The sequence below is a fragment of the Callithrix jacchus genome, chromosome 4 (genome assembly GCF_049354715.1).
Source record: "Callithrix jacchus isolate 240 chromosome 4, calJac240_pri, whole genome shotgun sequence".
NCBI classification, from domain to species: domain Eukaryota; kingdom Metazoa; phylum Chordata; class Mammalia; order Primates; family Cebidae; genus Callithrix; species Callithrix jacchus.
Window position 1 is genome coordinate 76,325,982 of NC_133505.1, and position 16,006 is coordinate 76,341,987.

Below are 16,006 nucleotides of genomic sequence, written 5' to 3' on the forward strand. Positions count from 1 at the left end.
ACGACCATGCAATATTAAGCTGAGTTTGAGGGAGTTTTATTGTTTATTCAGTGAAGCAAAGTTTGACCCATAGCTCAGCAGTTCTTAAATTGCCAACTGCACATTTACCTCTTTTCCCCCTTCTTGTAAGAGACTGAATAAAACCAGAGCTAATGCACGTTTTTGGATGCTGCTACTGCCAGAAATCTGTGCCAGGTGTATTAAAAATGCTACCGGGTGCTTTATGTCCTTTGGCTTCTCTTCCATTGCCAAGGTAAACACTATGCTAATGCCAGTAGAAAAAAGCTTAAGAAGATTTTACAGTTATTAGAGATCACATACCCCTTGGTGATTATCACCAGCCTAATTTGAACTATATGGAATCAGCAAAAGATGAGAAATCTAGAATAGCATTTTTATACTAAAGAAAAATACCACACATTGTGATCATCCATTGAATATAAAAATTAATTAAATTAGCCTAAGAAGATCGATTCTGAGATTAAATACTATTCTTCTGTGTTAGGGTAGCTTTTAAGAGAAATTGTAGAAATCTAATAGAATGAATTTGGTTTTACTAATTTTACTGAAGATCAGTTAACTGATTAAGTTTTATCTAAATTACCTTCCCAGCTTAATTCCAAAAGGCTCTTTGTGTAAGTATGTATTTGTGCTTAAACGGTAGAGTTTTTACTAGATGCTTTAACTTTCCGAGTACTAAATATATTGAAGTTAAGAGATAAAGAAATGAAAGTTAGATCGTGTCGCTAAAATGTTATTTTTAAAGAATTTCACTGAAAGAATTCTGTTTGATCAATATCACGTTTGACAAAAGCATTTCCAAATAAGTTTCAAATTTTGCATCATAACTGTAATTCATCTACCACTGGGACAATAATGGCTAGGAGGATAGACAGCTTATTAAGTAAAATGTTTGTACTAGTTTTAATAGTCTTGGCATTCCTTCTTTTTATTTTCTTGATATTACCTCCACATTAACCCACATTTCATATTAAAGGTTATTTTTATGCTTTTAAATATGTCATTTAGATTTAGTCTTTGAACATGTTAACATTGATTGAAATAGCCTTGCTAGAATGGAGGTGGTAATTTTTTTTATTTAAAGAGATGTAGAGATATTTCCACTTCTGTTGGACTAGACATTGTAAAAATTCTCCTACCAAAAGCATCTAGAAATTATGAGAGAAATATCTTTGAAACAAAAGGCAAAATGAAACTGAGTGATAAGCTAGCACTAAAGCCCTGACTTCCCTGGAGATATCTAACAACACCAGAAACAGAGGTTAGGCTTTTGACAGCCTTGTAAAGGAATAGGAAATAAGCCCTTTTATCTAGTAAGATGGGCGAATAACTAAAACTCATATATAAGACTAATATGCTTACAGGGCTAGACTCGTGGTGAAAGGTCAAACTAAAAAAAATCCATCTTTTGATGAAGAAAACCAAAAGCAAACTTTTAAAATCTTAGTCCTTGGCTTCAGGTAAGTGAAAGTATCCCTTGAGAATTCAGAGTACAAGCTTATTGGAACCTGAGTTGAGGATTTGAACTTAAAACACCTACAGAGTTCAAGCAAGGATATGCTGACAATTTAAAGTGCTTCCAGGTGGGTAGTGCACCAGATTGGTAGAGCACCTACCAGAAAAAAACCCATACCCATGGGGAGAAAGGCATTCTTATGTTTTCTTCAAATTAAATTCAGAAAAATAGAAGCTCACACATACAAGGAAACAGTCCACAGTTAGCAGAGTCAACAAAAACAGTAAGCCGTGAATTAGAGGAATCACATCAGACCTGAAATGTTGATATTACGAGTATAAAATAAATGTGCTTAGTATGTTCCTGTAAATTATATATATTTTTTAAACACGACAGAAGACTAAGAGGATATTTTTTGATTACATAGGGTTGGAAAAGAACTACATAGAGTTTATAAAACTAAAAATATATTCATTTAAATTAAAACTCAGTGGTGGGTTAATCAAACCAAACACAACCAAAGAGAAGTTAATTAACTAAATCTGAAGAATTATGCAGAATTTAGCATAGAGAGATTAAGAAAACATAAAGGACAGTTTAAGAGAGATGGAAGACAGAATGAAAAGGTCTGCCATATTTGTAATTGGAGTTCCAGAATAAAAAAGTAGAAGAAAAGAAAATATTTGTAAAATATCAGGTGATAATTTTCTACAACTTAGTAAAGACAAAAATAAGAGTTAGGAAACAAAAAATCTAAACAGAATAAAACCAATCTTAACTCAGTCACATTGTAAATTAAAGTGAAACCAACAGTGACGAGAAAAGATTTAATGAAAGTGTCTGGCTAAAACAGACAATGTACTTTCAAAGGAATACAACTTAGAGTGATGTCACAGCAGCAAAAATGAAAACCAAGAAAACATCTATAGTGTTCTGGGAGAAAATAAAAGTTCATCTAAAACTGGAAACCTAGTTCAACTAGCTCTCAAGAATGAAAATAAAATACAGATTTTCAGGCAAACACAAATTGGGGGAGTTAATCTCCCACCAACTTCACTAAAGGAATTTCAAAAGGATACAGTACTCGGGGCAAAAGTAGAATGATCAAAGACAGAAGATTTAATATTCAAGAAAAAAAATCATATGCAAAAAAATAGGTAAATATGAGAGTAAATATAAATCAACTATGAAAAAGTAATATTTCTTATGTGGTAAAATGTAGAAAATTATTGTATACTGATAACTTTTAAAATGGAAGAGGAATTGTTATGGGTTGAATTGTGGTCCCCTCCAAAAATTTGGAATCCTAACCCCTGTACCTCAGAATAGTACTTAGTCTTTACAGAGGTAATCAATTTAAAATGAGATTATTAAGGGAGACCCAAGATAGCCAAATATGAACAGCTCTGGAGTGCAGTTCCCAGCAAGAGACATACAGAGGGTGAGTGATCACCGCATTTCCAAACAAGGTACCAGATGCATCTCAATCAGACTGGTTGCACACTCATTGTAGCCCAAAAAGGGCAAGCTGAGGCAGGGCAGGGCTTTGCCTCACCTGGGAAGTGCAATCCCTGGAGGAACCCCCTCCCTACCCAACGGAGGCCACTGGGGGCTTTTCCCATCCACTCCAGCACTCTGGTTCAGATACTGCACTTCTCCTGCAATTTTTACCACACACAGATGAGGATATTCCTGGCCTGAAAAGTGCCACAAGTTTCCAACACAGCTGTTTCAGCTGGCACTGTGGGTTTACGCACAAAAACTCACACAAATCTAGCAGCTGTTTCAACTGGTGCCAGGAATGCCTGGGAGACAGAGCCACCCATTCAACTGAAAAAGAGAGGGCTGAAAGCAGGGAGCCAGATGATCTGGCTATCTGGCTCAGCGGGTCCCACCCCAACAAAGACCAGCAATCTGAATGCTCTGGATTGCGAGTTTTGCAGCAAGCACAGCTCGACCTGGGACAGTCCAGCTCTGTGGGGGGAAGAGCATCTCCTATTACTGAGGCAGTCCACCACTACCAAGGCAGTCTGCCATTACCAGGGCAGTTCTAACTGTACCTCTGTAAACAAAACCACAAGGAAGTTCACACAGCAGCTGGGCAGAGCCTGCACCAGCTCAGCAACACCTCTGCTGGCAGACTGTGACTAGACTACCTCCTTGCTGGGCAGGGTATCTCTAAAAAAAGGCAGCAGCATGTCAGGAACTTATAAATAAAGCCCCACCTTCCCAGGACTGAGCACCTGGGAAAAGAGGTGGTTATGAGTTCTGCTGCAGCAGACTTAGACCTACCTGCCCAGCAGCTCTGAAGGGAAGAACAGAGCTCCCAGCACAGCACTAGAGCTCTGATAAGGGACAGACTGTCTCCTCAAGTGGCTCCCTGACCCCTGGGTATCCAAAGAGGCACCTCATAAAGGAGAGCTCTGGCTAACATCTGTTGGGTACCCTTCTGGGATGAAGATAACAGAAGAAACTGGCAGCAACCCTTACTGTTCTGCAGCCCCTGCAGGTGATTCCTAGAGAAGTAGGGTCTGAAATGGACCTCACATGGTCCTGTAGGAGAGGGGCCTGACTGTTAGAAAGAAAACTAAAAAACAGAAAGAAATACGTTCAACATCAACAAAAAGGGTGTCCACTCATAGACCCCATCCAAAAGTCACCAACTACAAAGACCACAGGTAGATAAATCCACAAAGATAGGAAGAAACTGGAGTAAAAAGGATGAAAACACCAAAACCCAGAAGGCCTCTCCTCCTCCAAAGTATCACAGCTCCTCACCAGGAAGGGAACAAAACTAGATAAAGAATGAAGCTGATGAATTGACAAAAGCAGGCTTCAGAAGGTGGGTAATAACAAACTTCTCTGAGCTAAAAGAACACGTTCTAACCCAGTATAAAGAAACTAAGAACCTGGGGAAAAAAAGCCAGGTGAAATGCTAACTAGAATAACCAGTGTAGAGAAGAACATAAATGACTTGATGGAGCTGAAAAACACAGCACAAGAACTTCATGAAGCATACACAAGTTTCAACAGCCAAATCGACCAAGCAGAAGAAAGGATGTCAGAGATTGAAAACCAACACAATGAAATAAAGTGAGAAGGAAAGATTAGAGAAAAAAGAGTGAAGAGAAATGAACAAAGCCTCTAAGAAATATGGGATTATGTGAAAAGACCTAATCTATGTTTGATAGGTATACTTGAATGTGATGAGGAGAAAAGATCTAAGCTGGAAAACACTCTCCAGGATATCAATCAGGAGAACTTCCTCAACCTAGCAAGGCAGGCCAACATTCAAGTGCAGGAAATACAGAGAACACTACAAAGATATTCCTCAGCAAGAGCAACCCCAAGGCAAATCATTGTCAAATTCACCAGGATTGAAATGAAGGAAAAATGCTAAGGGCAGCCAGAAAGAAAGGTTGGGTTACCCACAAAGGGAAGCCAATCAGACACACAGCAGATCTCTCAGCAGAGACTCTACAAGCCAGAAGAGAGTTGGGGGCCAACATTCAACATCCTTAAAGAAAAGAACTTTCAATCCAGAATCTCATATCCAGCTGAACTAAGCTTCATAAGCAAAGGAGAAATAAAATCCTTTATGGACAAGCAATTGCTGAGAGATTTCATCACCACCAGGCATGCTTTACAAGACCTCCTGAAAGAAGCACTAAACATGGAAAGGAACTACCAGTACCAGCCACTCCAAAAATGTACCAAATAATAAAGACCATTGACATAATGAAGAAACTGTATCAACTAATGGGCACAACAACCAGCTAGCCTCAAAATGGCAGCCTCAAATTCACACACAATGATATTAACCTTAAAGGTAAATGGGCTGAATACCCCAATCAAAAGACACAGACTGGTAAATTAGATAAAAAGTCAAGACCCATCAGTGTGCTTTATTCAGGAAACCCATTTCACATGCAAGGACACATATAGGCTCAAAATAAAGGGATGGAGGAAGATTTACCAAGCAAATGGAGAGCAAAAAAAAAAAAAACAGGAGTTGCAATCCTAGTCTCTGATAAAATAGACTTTAAGTCAACAAAGATCAAAAGAGACAAAGAAGGGCATTATATAATGGTAAAAAGATCGATGCAACAAGAAGAGCTAATGATCCTAAATATCTATTCACCCAATACAGGAGCACCCAGATACATAAAGCAAGTTCTTAATGACACACAAAGAGACTTAGACTCCCACACAATAATAGTGGGAGACTTTAACACTCCACTGCCAATATTAGATCAATGAGACAGAAAATTAACAAGGATATCCAGGACTTGAACTCACATCTGGACCAAGTAGACCTAATAGACATCTACAGCATGCTCCACCAAAAATCCACAGAATATACATTCTTCTCAGCACCACATCACACCTACTCTAAAATTGACCATGTAATTGGAAGTAAATCACTCCTCAACAAATGCAAAAGAACAGGAATCATAACAGACAGTCTCTCAGACTACAGTGCAATCAAATTAGAACTCAAAATTAAGAAACTCGGAACTGCACAGCTTCATGAAAACTGAACAACTAGCTCTTGAACAAGAACAAAGACACAATGTACCCAGTATCTCTGGGACACATTTAAAGCAGTGTCTAGAGGAAAATTTATAACAATAAATGCCCACATGGGAAGCAAGGAAAGCTCTAAAATCAACACCCTATCATCAAAATTGAAAGAGCTAGAAGAACAAGATCAAAAGAACTCAAAAGCTAGCAGAAGACAAGAAATAACTAAGATCAGAACAGAACTGAAGGAGACTGAGACACAAAAAAAAACCTTCAAAAAAAAAATCAATAAATCCAGGAGCTGGTTTTTTGAAAAGAAAAATAGACAGACCATTAGCCAGATTAATAAAAAAGAAAAGAGAACAATCTAATAGATGCAATTAAAAACATTAAAGGGGATATCACTGATTCCACAAAAATACAAACTCCCATCAGAGATTACTACAAACAACTCTATGCACACAAACCCATAAACCTGGAAGAAATGGATAAATTCCTGGACACTTGCACCCTCCCAAGCCTAAACCAGGAAGACATCAAAACCCTGAATAGACCAATAACAAGGGCTGAAGTTAGGGTGGCAATTAATAGCGTACCAACCAAAAAAAGCCCAGGTCCAGATGGGTTCACAGCCGAATTCTACCAGACATACAAAGAGGAGCTGGTACCACTCCTTCGGAAACTATTCCAAACAATACAAAAAGAGGGAATCCTTCCGAAATCATTTTATGAGACAAACATCATCCTGATACCAAAACCTGGCAGAGACTCAACAAAAAAAGAACACTTCAGGCCAATATCCATGATGAACATAGATGCAATAATCTTCAATAATATACTGGCAAACAGATGCAACAGCACATCAAAAAACTTATCCTTCATGATCAAGTAGGCTTCATCCCAGGGATGCAAGGCTGGTTCAACATACGCAAGTCTATAAGCATAATCCACCACATAAACAGAACAAAGACAAAAACCACATGATTATCTCAATAGATACAGAGAAGGCCTTCATAAAAAATTCAACAGCACTTTATGCTAAAAACTCTCAATAAACTAGGTATCAATGGAATGTATCTCAAAATAACAAAAGCTATTTATGACAAACCCACAGCCAATATCATACTGAATGGGCAAAAACTAGAAGCAATCTCTTTAAAAACTGGCACTAGACAAGGATGCCCTCTCTCATCACTCCTATTCAATATAGTATTGGCAGTTCTAGCCAGAGCAATTAGGCAAGAAAAAGAAATATAGGGCATTCAATTAGGAAAGGAGGAAGTCAAATTGTCTCTATTTGCAGATGACATGATTGTATATTTAGAAGACCCCATCATCTCAGCCCAAAAACTCCTGAAACTGATAAGCAACTTCAGCAGTCTCAGGATACAAAATCAATGTGCAAAAATCACAAGCATTCCTATACACCAATGACAGACTAACAAAGAGCCAAATCAAGAGCAAAATCCCATTCACAATTGCTACAAAGAGAATAAAATACCTAGGAATACAACTAACAAAGGATGTAAAGGACCTCTTCAAGGAGAACTACAAACCACTGCTCAAGGAAATAAGAAAGGACACAAACAGATGGAAAAACATTCCATGTTCATGGTTAGGAAGAATCAATATTGTGAAAATGGCCATACTGCCCAAAGTAATTTACAGATTCAACACTATCCCCTTCAAGCTACCAATGACCTTCTTCACAGAACTGGAAAAGAATACCTTAAACTTCACATGGAATCAAAAAGGAGCCTGCATAGCCAAGACAATCCTAAGCGAAAAGAACAAAGCTGGAGGCATCAGGCTACCTGACTTCAAACTATACTACAAGTCTACAGTAAGCAAAACAGCATGGTGCTGGTACCAAAACAGAGATATAGACCAATGGAACAGAACAGAGGCCTCCGAGGCAACACCACACATTTACAACCATCTGATCTTTGACAGACCTCACAAAAACTAGCAATGGGGAAAGGATTCCCTGTTTAATAAATGTTGTTGGGAAAACCGGCTAGCCATGTGCAGAAAGCAGAACCTGGACCCCTTCCTGACACCTTACACTAAAATTAACTCCAGATGGATTAGTCTTAAACATTAGACCTAACACCATAAAAACCCTAGAAGAAGAGTCCATCAATGAACCACTGGGGAGTGTCATGGAAGCCTATGAGCAGGTCCAAAAGGGACCCCTGAAGCTGAAAGGCGTTGCAGAACTCAGAGTGACTAAGCGGAAGAAGAAAAATAAGGACAAAGACAAAGTGAAACTCCTGGAAGCAATGGGAATGAGCAAAAAGGAGGAGGAGGAGAAGCAACGCAGCCTGGACAAGCAGACCCCAGCCCAGGCAGCCTTCGAGAAAGTGCAGGAGAAGCAGCAAATGGAAAGGATCCTGAAGAAAGCATCCAAAACCCAGAAGCAGAGAGTGGAGGACTTTGACAGACACCTGGACACACTCATGGAGCATTACGACATTCCCAACGTCAGCTGGACGAAGTCGCTGCCTACCCCCGGGATGGAGCAGCATTGAGGGTTCGCCAAAGGCCATGCTGGGGTTGTATGTGTTTCCTTTGGTATATTCTAGACACAGGGGTTTACACACACCCTTACATCTTCTGCTACAGACTGCTCTTCGAAGCTGTGCACCCTCATTCTGGAACTTGATTAAAGTAAAACTGTCCTTGTCCTCAGTTTAGGTTTCTTGGCAACATATAGAAGATATACCCTTTTCGTTTGGATGGAAAGTTTCTAAGTTTATCCAGAGGTAAATGCTTTTACCCCCAAGTTGCAGCTAACGCTCTGAGGCCAGCCAGCTCTCCTCTCCTGGATGAGATGGACTCCAGAGGGTCAGAAGCTGATAATGCCAGGTGGCCTGCCATATGCAGAACCCCGCAGGACCCAGTGTGGGTGCCCTTGCGAGCTTCCTGTAGCTTGGGGCCTGTGCTATTTATTCCCTGCAGTCCCCAGAGAAGCCACTTGCAACTCTGTGGCCTTGGGACTTCCTCCTTAGCCACCTGGCCACTGAGACAGCACAGCCTGGCTGGCAAAACAACCACCTAGGGGAAGAATGGAATAGACACGCCTTGTTCCTTTCTGAGCCTGTTCCCAAAACCCTCCTTCCAGGTACTTCTAATGGGCGTTGCCATGCAGACATTGCTAATGGATCACAGCATTCTTTGACATGGAACCCAGATACAGCCTGCCTCTCAGTCCTCAGCCGGGGGCTCCTAGCAGACTCTTGTATTTACTCAGAGTTGACACATTACCTGGAGCCTGTTTGGCATTCCTACCCTAACGCCTCAGGGGTGACAGGAGCAGGACAGAGCGCCAGCACAGACAGCCATGCGTGCAGTCAAATGGGAGGGCTCAGGCATCCATGGTGGAGGGCTGGGATCTTGTGGTTTGATTGTCAACCAGGACACACATGCCCTACATGTGCTGCTGGAGAAATAATCTCTCTTGATGGAGCTATTGAAAGAATAATGAAGGCAGAAGAGAAAAACCAAGTGTGGGATTTAGGGTTCCTGGGTAAATTATACAATAAAGCAAAAGCCAGTTAAAAAAAAAAAACCCTAGAAGAAAACCTAGGCAAAACCATTCAGGACATAGGCATAGTCAAGGCCTTCATGACTAAACCACCAAAAGCATTGGCAACAAAAGCCAAAACAGACAAATGTGATCTAATTAAACTCCAGAGCTTCTGCACAGCAAAAGCAATCATTATAATGAACCAGCAATCAACAGAATGGGAAAAAATTTTTGCAATCTACTCATCTGGCAAAGTGCTAATATCCAGAATCTATAAAGCACTAAAACAAATTTACAAGAAAAAAGAAAACATTCAAAAGTGGGTGAAGGATATGAACAGACTTTGTGAAAGAAGACATATATGAAGCCAACAAACATAGGAAAAAATGCTCATTATCACTGGTCATTAAAGAAATGCAAATCAAAACCACTTTGAGATACCATCTCACGCCAGTTAGAATGGCGATCACTAAAAAATCTGGAGACAACAGATGCTGGAGAGGATGTGGAGAAATAGGAACACTTTTACACTATTGGTGGGAGTGTAAATTAGTTCAACCATTGTGGAAGACAGTGTGGCGATTCCTCAAGGACCTAGAATAGAAATTCCATTTGACCCAGCAATCCCATTACTGGGTTTATACCCAAAGGATTACAAATTGTTCTATTATAAAGACATGCACACGTATGTTCATTGCGGCACTGTTTACAATAGCAAAGACCTGGAACCAACCCACATATACATCAACAATAGACTGGACAAGGAAAATGTGACACATGTACAACATGGAATACTATGCAGCCATAAAAAATGAAGAATTTGTGTCCATTGTAGGGACATGGATGAATCTGGAAACCATCATTCTCAGCAAATTGACACAAGAACAGAAAATCACCACATGCTCTCACTCATAGGCATGTGTTGAACAATGAGAACACATGGACACAGGGAGGTGAGCATTACACACTGGGGTCTGTTGGGGGGTAGGGGAGGGACAGCAGGTGATGAGGATATTGGGGAGGAATAACATGGAGAGAAATGCCAGATATAGATGGGGAGGCTGGAGCAGCAAACCACCTTGCCATGTATGTAACTATGCAACAATCCTGCATGATCCGCACACGTACCCCAGAACCTAAAGTACGATTCAAAAAAAATGAGATCATTAGGGTGGATTCTTATATAATATCACAGATGCTCTTATAAAATAGGGGGGATTGTTTCTTACTGTTTCTTGTTTTTATTTTTTGTTGTTGTTGTTTTGAGTCAGTGTCTCCCTCCATCCCCCAGGCTGGAGTACAGTGGCACCATCTCGGCTCACCGCCACCTCTGCTTCCCTGGCTCAAGTGATTCTCCCACCTCAGCCTCCTGAGTAGCTGGGACAACAGATGTGAGCCACCATGCCCAGCTAAGTTTCGTATTTTTTTGTAGAGCCAAAAAAATACAGTACTTCTGTATGTTGCCCAGGCTGGTCTTGAACTCCTGGGCTCAAAGGATTTGCACTCCTCGGCCTCCCAAAGTGCTTGTAGGGATTATAGGCATGAGCCACCACACCCAGCCAGATGGGAGGAATTTGGATCCAAAGAGAGGATACATACACATAGGAAGAACACCATGTGCTCATCAAAGCAGAGACACAGATGATGATTCTACAAACCAAAGAATCCCTAAGACTACCAGCAAACCACAAGCTAGGGGAGAGACCTGGATCAGACACTTTTCTTAGAATCCTCAGAATGAACCAACCCTGCTCACTTTGATTTTGGACTTCTAACCTCCTGAACTGTGAATCCACTTATTTCTATTGTTTAAGCCACCTGCTTATAATACTTTGTTATGGCAGCCCTAGCAAGCTAATAGAGGATTTTTCACAGGTAAACTTTTAATATCTTTCTATTATTTACAAAGATAAGACTGTATGTTTCGGGTAAGCCAAATATGTTAAATTTTTCTGGGAAGTCATTAAAAAATGGAAATATAATATATATATTCTACCAAAGTAGAGTATAAATGAAATAAAAAGATGAACCCTCATCAGAAATATGGCAGATTCCACCTCTGGGCAGGAAAGGCACAGGATAACCCAGGAACATCTTCATACCAGAAAGTAAGAAAGCTCTCAAAAATCCTACTCAGGGGCTCATAATGTCATATGATTAAGCTGCTCTGGTCAAAGATGGGAAACTTCATGCATCAATAAAAATAACAACTGCAGTGGATTAAAACATATCAAATAAATATAAATCCAGAAGTTTGATATGATACTAATAATTTATGATTTACAGAAATAAACACTCTGGCTACCTTTGGAGGGTATAGAAATTATCTCATTTAGAAAATAAATTTAGAAAGAATTAAGAATAAGCTTTTTATTTCCTAAAAGTGTTCCTGATGCTTCAGACAACACAAATAATTACTGTGAGAGTATCTCTTTGTAGACATATTCCAGGAAATAAATGTACAAGAAGTTGTCCAAATTGACCTATCACTTTTAAAAACTCCTGATGAATGTATGGGTTTAGGTAATGATCACCAATGGCCCAGCTTCAGCAATTACCGATATATGGCCAATTATTATCTATGTAGATTTTTACTTATTTCCCCCTAAAGAATCCCATATCTTCCACCACCAGGTCACAAATTATTTTGAAATGCTCTTCTTTTAAGACAACCTCAACACCATCATTACATTTTTAAAAATTAAAAGTGAATCTTCAATAAAAGATATTCAATCAATGTTTCCATTTCCTTGATAATTTAATTCCTTTAACTTAAAAAATATTCAAATAAAGCTTCTATATCATAGTTACATTTCAAAATGGCTAGAGGAGAACAATTTGAATGTTTCTAGCACAAAGAAAAGATAAATATTTAAGGTGACAGATATCCCAATTGCCCAGATTTAATTATATGAATGTGTCAAATTATGATACATAACCAGAAAATTGTACAACTATTATGCATAGAAAAAACATAGGTAAAAGAATAGTCAAAGGGGCCCCATGTAATTCAAACCCAAATGGTCTATTTTTAAAAAGCTACAATCAATCATCAATAGGCAGAAAAGATGAAAGAAGTTAAAAATTCAGGGAAATAAAAAATAAGATAGAAATATTCAAATTTATCAGTGATAAAAACACAGTTTTTAAATTTACATGGGAAAAGAATAAGCCCAAGATTACAAAGGCAATTTGAAAACAAAGGGTGGAGCAGAAAGAAAAAGGAAGTAATCTAACGATATGGAAACCATAAAAAAGAGAGAAATCAGATGTTACATATGTCCTGGTAGAAGTGCAACATACCACACATGAGATAGTCTTGCCAAAAAAAAACAACAACAAAAAACAACAACCGTTGAGTCTTAATTTGATCAAGGTTATTTTAGTTTATAAGACTAAAATAATTAAGGCAGTATGCAATTGGAATAAGGATAGACAAAAGAGTGAAGCCAGTATAAATGAAGAAAGGTACTCATATGTTAATCTATGAAGATGGCATAAAGATGGATAAAGGAATGAGGGATTATTCCATAAAAGATGAGCTATTTAGGAAATTATCAATTTTGAAAAACAAAATCAGATTTCAGGTCCCTATTCCATACCATATATAAAAATAAACCTCAAATGGATTAACAAGGTATAATTTAATGTATATGTAATACTATGTTATAATGTAGTCAACATAATATGACATGACATAATATCTATATATCTATTTATGTATGTCATTAATTCTAGGTGGAAAAGGATTTCTGGTTTTTTGGTTTCTTGCTTTCTTTGAGACAGAGTTTCACTCTTGTTGCCTAGGCTAGAGCGCAGTGGCTCATTCTCAGCTCACTGCAACCTCTGCCTCCTGGGTTCAAGCAATTCTCCTGCCTCAGCCTCCTGAGTAGCTGGGATTACCAGTGCCTGCCACCATGCTAAGCTAATTGTTTGTGTTAGTAGTAGAGATGGGGTTTCACCATGTTGGCCAGGCTGGTCTCGAACTCCTGACCTTAGGTGATCTGCCCACCTTGGTCTCCCAAAGTGCTGGGATTACAGGCATGAGCCACCAGAAAAAGATTTCTTAAATATGACGTAGAAGACACAAACCCAAAAGGAGAAAGATTGGCTAAATTTGACATTATCATCTTTTATCAAAGTAAAAAGAGATTATATTTACAACACATATTAATAACTGAATCAAAAAAGTTGATCTCAATTAAAAAAGGTGAATTGCATATAAGTAAAATTGTCAAAGGAGATGAACCAGAAACTCATAGAAGGCAAAACTAAATGGCCAGTAAACATAAAATGAAAACCTCAAAAATAATCAGAGAAATTCAAAATAAATTAACATATAGCCAATCAGGGAAAATAGAAAAGGGCTGCAATTCCAAGTGCTAGTGAGATGGCTGAGCAATACTTATCTACAAATCTGCTTCCAAGTATATACCTAGAACAGAAACTCTATCACATATACAAGAGACATGTACAAGAATATGTATAGCATCACTGTAAGAACAAAATATTGGAAATAAATGTCCATCATAAGCAAAACTGATAAAGAAAACTTGTGTGTAATCACAACAGACTACTATGTAGCAATGGAAATTAATACAAGGGTCAACGTGAATGAATCTCAAACATAATGTTAAGGAAAGAAACCAAATCATGGAAAAAATATACATCATGCTAATAGTTATATCAAATTTAAATACTTCCACAAATATATTAACTAAATAGCTAAATACAAAGGAGAGCCAAAATTTATTAAATATAAAATTGAGTAGTAATTTTTGGTTGGGGAGAAGTGGGCATATTCATAACAGGCCATAAGTAGACTGGTAATTTTTTTTCTTAATCTGGATGGTGGGTATATGGGTATCTATTATATTATAAACTTTTATATGTATTACATATTCTATGATTAATAAAATATTAAGAAGCAGGGGCAGAAAAATATGAATATATTCATTGAGTTTTTTAAAAATTATTTTTATTGTTATTATACTTTAAGTTCCGAGATACATACGCAGAACATGCAGGTTTGTTATATAGGTATACGCGTATCATGATGGTTTGCTGCACCCATCAACCCGTCATCTATATTAGGTATTTCTCCTATTTGCTTTCCCTCCCTGAGCCATTCACCCCCATGACAGACCCCACTGTGTGATGTTCCTCTCCCTGTATCCATGTGTTCTCATTGTTCAACTCCCACTTATGAGTGAGAACATGTGGCATTTGGTTTTCTGTTCCTGTGTTAGTTTGCTGAGAATGATGATTTCCAGTTTCATCTATGTCCCTGCAAAGGATATAAACTCATCCATTTTAATGACTGCATATTATTCCATGGTGTATGTGCACCACATTTTCTTTATCCGGTCTATCATTGATGGGCATTTGGGTTGGTTCCAAGTCTTTGCTATTGTAAACAGTGCTGCAATAAACTTCTGTGTGCATGTGTCTTTATAGTAGAATGATTTATAATCCTTTGGGTATATATGCAGTAATGGGATTGCTTGGTCAAATGGCATTTCTGGTTCTAGATCCTTAGGGAATCACCACTGTCTTCCACAATGGTTGAACTAATTTACACACCAACAGTGTACAAGCATTTCTATTTTTCCACATCCCCTCCAGCATCTGTTGTCTCCTGACTTTTTAATGATTGCCATTCTAACAGGCATGAGATGGTAGCTCATTGTGGTTTTGATTTGCAATTTATCTAACGACCAGTGATGATGAGCTTTTGAAAATATATTTGTTGGCTGCATAAAATGTCTTCTTTTGTCTGTTCATATCCTTCACCTACTTTTTGATGGGGTTAAGTTCTTTGTAGATTCTGGATATTAGCCCTTTGTCAGATGGGTAGATAGCAAAACTTTTTGCCCATTCTGTAGGTTGCCTGTTCACAGCTTTTGCTGTGCAGGAGCTCGTTAGTTTCTTAAAAGTGCTGGGCACTATGTTTTAGATACTGGAAAGGAATATAATGCTGAAAGAGAAAGAAAGCTAGTTCCTAGCTTTACAGACCTTGAAATCTATCTTGGAAAACAGATATTGAACAAATAGTTGCCACCATTCCAGATATCTTGCTATTTCCCAAACATATCATTTTTTAACGAATTCTTCTTTTTTCTATACCCTGCCTGTACTTCTCTTGATCCTTCTTCTACCGTGTAGGTCTCTGTGACTGTACAATTTTCCCTGATGTCCCCTGCAGTATTGATCTTGCCTTTCTTTCCAATACTGCTATGCCTTTCTTTTTAATCTCTAGAAGCAATAATTAGTTTTTCTTTCTGTCTCTGCCATCTCTCTGTGAGCTCATTAAAAATAAGGACCACTTACTATCTATCCACCATCATGACACACAGTAAGTAACATATATATGTCAAAAACTGTGTCGACACGTAAAAAATGAAGAACTGAGGCAATTATGTAGATAACACAGGTATCAAATAAAAGGACAATACAAAAGTCCTTCGCCTCAAAGT

General features: G+C 38.4%; 1 protein-coding gene and 1 pseudogene across 3 annotated transcripts in view; one reads left to right on the plus strand and one right to left on the minus strand.

Moving 5' to 3' along the window:
- LOC128931787 (uncharacterized) overlaps positions 1-16,006 on the minus strand; it is an 82,244-nt gene that overhangs the window by 15,440 nt on the left and 50,798 nt on the right. The window lies entirely within an intron of this gene.
- On the plus strand, positions 6,414-9,905 carry LOC108591222 (protein FAM32A pseudogene; annotated as a pseudogene). Its single transcript, XR_013534327.1, has one exon. The product of XR_013534327.1 is annotated as a protein FAM32A pseudogene (transcript).